Source organism: Lycium ferocissimum, chromosome 4 (genome assembly GCF_029784015.1).
Source record: "Lycium ferocissimum isolate CSIRO_LF1 chromosome 4, AGI_CSIRO_Lferr_CH_V1, whole genome shotgun sequence".
In the NCBI taxonomy this organism is placed as follows: Eukaryota; Viridiplantae; Streptophyta; class Magnoliopsida; order Solanales; family Solanaceae; genus Lycium; species Lycium ferocissimum.
The window spans coordinates 49,241,420-49,248,104 of NC_081345.1; positions in this window are offsets into that span (position 1 = coordinate 49,241,420).

Consider the following 6,685-nt stretch of genomic DNA (forward strand, 5'->3'; position numbering starts at 1 on the left):
AGTTATGCCAAGCGGGGGCATACTTTTAATGGGCAAACTTTTATCGTTGACCCGATAACTTTGTGAAGGAATTATCAAAGTTATGCGGACCCGCATACTTATGCCAATGCCCATAAGGCATAAGTATGCGGGTACGGCATAACTTTGGTAATTCCTTTACAAATTTATGCCGGTGGGGGCATACTTTTAATGGACAAACTTTTATCTGCCGGACCCGGATAAACTTGTGAAGGAATTATCAAAGTTATGCGGGACCGGCATACTTATGCCAAGTCCGCCCACAAGGCATAAGTATGCCGGTCCGAGATAACTTTGGTAATTCCTTCACAAGTGTATGCCGTTGGGGGCATAGCGAAATTTAAACTCTGCCTTGTGAATTTTTTTTAATATTTGTTTTTCGTATATATTTTGGCTATATTTTAGTTGTATTTTGTCTGATCTCGGTAGATAATACTTATTACGGTTTATATCGTTAACTATATTTGATATATATTTTACATATATTTGAAGTGTATTTAGATGAAATTTTAACTTTTGTAACACAATCGCGTACATTAAAAAATGGACTTATGAAATATATCCGAGTTATATTTTATGTATATTTACGTATTTAACCGGTTAGATATATCTTGCTTTGTTAAATGAATACATTTCACGTAAAATGAAAAATGGAATGTATACATTGAAAAAATAACATACTTGAAAGAAACAACAATATAAAAACCATAAGGTGGTGTTCAATATTAATCATCCTAAAAAAGATTGCTTTGCACATGAAACGATATGTCCAAAATTAAAAAACAAAGAACAAAAGTCGCAACCAACTACGCTATTGTTCAACATGAAAATCAAAAACACAAAAGACTTGGTGGCCTAATCAAGATCTCGTTTATCAACTCGCATCGTAATCAATCTGGTCTTTATCTAATTGGTCTTGGAGGTCGCTCGTTATCACTTCGACGCATTGTTGTTTGACTTATCCCATGCATAGTCGCATAAAAGGGCGCCGTATCTCATACGGAGTAACTTTGCATCGAATTCGGTTGGGATGACGCACTTGAGCTCGAGTATTCGGCGAAAGGCGTGCCACATACACACCACAATCCTCGGAACAAAAATGATCAAAAAATTTACTTATCAAAAAACCACGAAAAAAAGATGTATTTATTGTGTTTTTTATTGGAAGAGATTCTTACATGCTAGATGGAGCTTGTTGCGGAGAGATTGTCTACATTCACAATGTCAAAGTTGTCGGTTTGTTCTCTATTTACTCAAGAAGGATGTGTGGCAAAATCTATATCCGCCTTCTTCTCATAGAAATCGATCATTTGTAGACCGTGTGTCACTAGAGTAGCCAACATTTTCACTCCGACTCTAACGACGCATCATGCCTATGACTCGGTATGAGTTGTATACGTAGATGGACCCGTTTGTAAAAAGAAAAAATAAGAAAAAAAACAAACATATAAAATTTGTAGAAAAATGAATGATCTTTTCATTGGATGAGAGCGAGACTTGTCGGTGAATGATATCACAACCAAAATCCAATGATTTTCCTCTTTTATGTTGACGAGAATTAGTACGTTGTCAACGGTATACCATGGTACATTAGCCAACAACTTGTGCCGTTAATGTACTCACACGACCATCTTCCTTGGGCGACACATGTGGATGAATCGGGGTTTTCCCAAGATTTGTAAATTTCGGCAACTAAAGTGTGAAAAATACAAATCGGCAAGGTGAATCTATAGTTGCTGTTATTGTGATACTTCCTTCTTGCGTAGGTAGTAGAAAATAACATCAATATCTTTTAAAAAAACATCAATTCAGTGACTATAATCAACACTATGTTCAAAACAAATATTGCTGTATAGATATCAAAACCTCATCAGTCCAAAGTTGCCCATCCATAGATAACAAGTAGAACCAGTTTTTGTCGGCTACGGCTGTAACGCCTAAATGAAACCGAAGTTCGGCATCCGCAAGATCGAGTCCTTCCTTGTTCTTTCGTAATGATTTTCATTTGGCTTCGTATATCAACAATGGAAAGAACATACGTTAAGTTTATTGATAATTGAATTACGGGAAAATAAAAAAACAAGTTGTGACAATAAGTACCTTTTGTCATGCGATTTCAATAGATCCTTCTCAAGCCACTTTTGATATTCTTGAAGAAACGAAGTATCTAACGGGGCATTTATAGTGGTGGTCAACAAATGGGTGTTTTTTCCGATAAATGCAAGGACCGATATTTTTGGCGGAAGAACCGCCGAGCTAAAATTGGGACAATAAGGGGACGGAGTTATATTTGCTTGGTTTTTTCTCGGGGCAAAGACTGATGGACAATGATCTCGTTTTTCGAGTTTGAAAACTGGTGCGCCTCACCACTTGAGCTTTGGCCCGCATTTGGTTGTACGGGAACTTGTTGTCCGGTTCATCACTTGAACTGTGGCAACTATCGGTTGTACTCCAACTTGTTGTTCGGTTTCATTAGTTGAACTTTGTCCGGTTGTTGGTTGTACTCCAAGTTGGATTGGTATCCGAGAATCGTGAATCATCCACCGAGACATGGTTACCGGTTATTGTCCACATTAGAGGAGTCCTTAAACTTGACAAATCGGTTTGATCATCGCGTGGTACCGGAGGAGGACCGAGAGGAATAACACATGCTAAAGGGCGTTGATTAGCAAGTCCGCTACCATTTCCTCGATGCGGTAAATTCGAGCATTAGCATTCTCCATATCGATTTCCGAGATTCCTAAAAAAAAAAACAAAAAAAACACGACTGGTGTTTGTCAATTATTGCTTATCAAAACGACATTTCAGTACTTAAAAGCCACATTTCGATTTACATCAAAATTTAAATGGATTGGTGTTATGGGAACTCCGTCATTTGTGCATCACTTTTAACTCCGATTTCTTTATCCACATCAACAACGAAAACCGGATCATTAATTGGCAACTCCAACTCCCGCAACCTAAAACAATAAAAACATGGTTCAAATGAATTTAAAGGCATCGACAAAACGTATACACATATACACATATATAGTACTGCTTTAAAAGTTAAAAGTTTCAGTTAAATATAGAGAAAATATATGGTAAATATGTCTGAAATATAGTAAACAGAAACCAGAATAAGTAACAGTGAACATAATAATCAAAATACAATTAAAATACAGCCACAACATATATGAAAAACTAATATTAAAATATCAATCCAAAACAAATATAGCAACGCTAGTATATATAAACACAATCATAACAAAAATAGCACAAATAGATACATCAAAAAGGACACTACTAACAAATCACCATGTGAAAACTATATATGTAAATACACTATAGGTAAAAATCCAATATTGTCACTTTGAATAATATACCGCAAATATAGAAAAGTGAAAGAAAAATGAGTACCACCGGATGACTCCTCTCAACGCGAAGTGGCACCACCACCTTGATTCTCTTTGGTTGAAAGCTTTCTTGTACCGCCACTTTGATTGCCTTGATAAATCCCACCATCACTATGTAAGTCGCCTTTTAACATTGTGTCACCGACCTTTAAAATTTTCCAAAAGAAAATATAAAGTCTTCCAAATATATCAAAATAACTTAAAAAGTAAATAATTTCATTTTAGTGTTGATTTTTACCTTATCCTGGTGTTTGATTGTCCTTTATCACATCTAACAACTTTTTGAAGTAGTTATCCATGTAGTCAAACACCCAGCTTTGAAAGATAAAAAATAGAATTAGAATCGTTAATTACTCGACACAAGCAACATGAAGTAAAAAACATATTGAAAACAAACGCCTACTTCTTCTTGAAATCAATCTCTTCCTTATCAGATTAAACTCATCCGTTCGGGTGCCGTAGGCATCTTGTTTCCTTGTCCCTTATCCCTGATTCCTTCCGTGATGGTGTTTCCTGAAGGAGGAATGTGAACCGGAAATCGCGTCCGTTTCTTGCCTCGCGGGGGAATCAGAATTGGCACTTTGTTGCGTCGTTTTGCCACCGGACGTACGCGTGGTGTGGTACTAAAATCATCGTAATCATCGCCTACCAACCGCATAATGTACACCATCAACTCCATGTTTGACGTCCGGTATGTCATGTGCAACAGAGGCAATTTAAGAGTTTCAAACTCATGGGTGTTGGCACAACTTCCTCGAATCTACAGACTGTGAACAACAAAATATAGAAACTATATTATCGTATATATCTACATTGCAACATACTAAATTATATGAGAGAAAATATAGTCAAAATATATTGATCACAAATGACTTATTTCATAAATATAGACAAAATATAATCAAAATATAGCATGTAAAAACAAACATATTAAAACAAGCAAATGGTAAAAGACACAAAACTGTTAAAAGACTCTTTTTACGGATTTTTATCGTCTCTGAACATGCCATCCATCAATTTCTGAATTCGGTTTTCCTTCCGTAGTCCGCGCTCAAAAATTCTAAATTAAATTCCCCGCCTTAACTCTAATGGTGGACGGGACTTTTGAGCAACATTCATACAATGTACCCATTTCCTCTGCATAGCAATGCGGCAAACCATGAATCCTATAATATTTCTTAAACCAGCATATTCTCGCCCGACGCTTTACAACCAACTCTCTAAACGCAATCTTTACCCCAAGGATACCATTATATCTCCCGTCCTCTACAACATCAAAATGGGATCCTTGGTATGTTTGTTGAGTTCGACCACCACAATGTACCCACGTATTTATGAAATACAATATTGCCATCTGATCGCGTCATCCCCTTTATCATCCTGCATAAAGTCTTGTTGTTCACTCAATAAGCTCGTGTCTTTTAACCGGCAATTGATTCTCCGATTTCTACCAAAATACTTCGCCATAAGCCTATCTGGTTTTGAGTTATCATAAACAAAATCATTTTCATCGATACACAATTCAGCCTGATCGCGTAAATTCTCTAACAAAACGCAGAACTTTACCATTTATTTCAAATGTAAAGCACACTATATGTACTGCCCCTAAGTTCTTGACCATAAAGCACCGAAAATCAGGCGTTTTTGTACATCCAATTGTCGCATTCGAGATATTTACCAAAACAAGAATTCCTAAACATATCCATCCGTGGATCTGTTAGTTTGCCTCTTCATCTTGCATTACATTAACATTCGTGTATCTACACATAGATGGTGCCACAAACAGGTGCTTGGTAACCAAAAAAATTTAGATACCGAAACAACATGCCAAAAAAACACGTATGATTAACATATATCGACTAAATGTACTTAAAAATATATACACAAAATAACCACAACAAAATAATAAAATCGAATGTACTTAAAAATCTTAAAAATCACCGTAATAACTGTCAACAAAATATACACAAAAATAATCGAACGTACTTAAAAATCTTAAAAAATCACAAATATGGTGAAGAAAAATACGCACTAAATAATCGAAGAAACAAGTGTAAAAAACACAGAAAATATACTTAAAATGCACACAAAATATAGATCCGTTTAATTCATAGATCCGTAATAACTGAACAAAAAAAAAGAACTAAATATACCGAAAATACAAACAAAAATATACCTCTTCATCATCATCCTCATCCACATTACGTTTGGCTTTAGCAATTTTCTTGCCCTTAACATTAACAACATTGTCACCAAATTTTCTCTTCTTTTTGTTTCTCCATTCGAGAAACATTTTTCAATTTTTCTTTTGTTTTTACTCTTCTAATCAACATATTCCTTATAATGCCTAGGATCGTTAATTCTTTTTGAACGATTCTCAAGATAAGAGCCTCCAATGGCGCTTGATGTTGAGAAATTCCCAAAGAAAAATTAGGAATCGCAAATTCGGTTCTATACCTGTATTTCATGGAGAAGTAAATTTCTTTAGTCATTCCAATTGAATCTAAGAAAAAACAACCAAGAACAAACACCGATAAGTTACTTACTTAGACTTGCATTCCCGATTCAAACGAAAAAAAAAACCCAAAATATAGGTTAAATACATGTAAAAAATAAAAATCAGATAGAATCTTACTTTATTTTGGAATTAGATTTGAAACGCGAGAGAAATCAATGAGTAGTTAATTAGAGATATAAAAGGAAGTTGAATAATTGAAAAACGATTTGAAATTGGATGAAAGTAATGGATATGGTGAATAATGCGTCTATTTAGGATGAAGGAGAGAGAGACACGTTTTTTTTTTGCTTAAATTTAGGGTTATAAGTATCGTATTGAAAAAAATGACAGAATTATGTAAGTAAATATGATATATTTTAGCTATTAAATATAATTATTGAAAAGTTTAGTTATGTTCCATAAATAGGTAATAATGGAACCTATGCCAAGTAAATTTTACAAAAATTTAAAAACCTGGGCCTTTGAAGGCAATCCGCACAAAATGATTTGGGATGTACGACGCCAGCGTCCTTCTTCCAAGTGAAATGAAGGCCTAGCCCATTTAAGGGAGTTTCTTAAGGGGCGTTTGATTAAAAGACAAGTTATACAATTTTTATAATAGAGCTATGCACAGTATGGATATAGACGAGAATCCAAATCGATCTACGCTATTCGGATGGTCGAATTTTGAATTTCGGATGTTTGGTTCCAATATGGGTTATGTTTTTTAAAATTTCGGATAAATGAATCGGATGTGGGTTGATATAATTTTAAA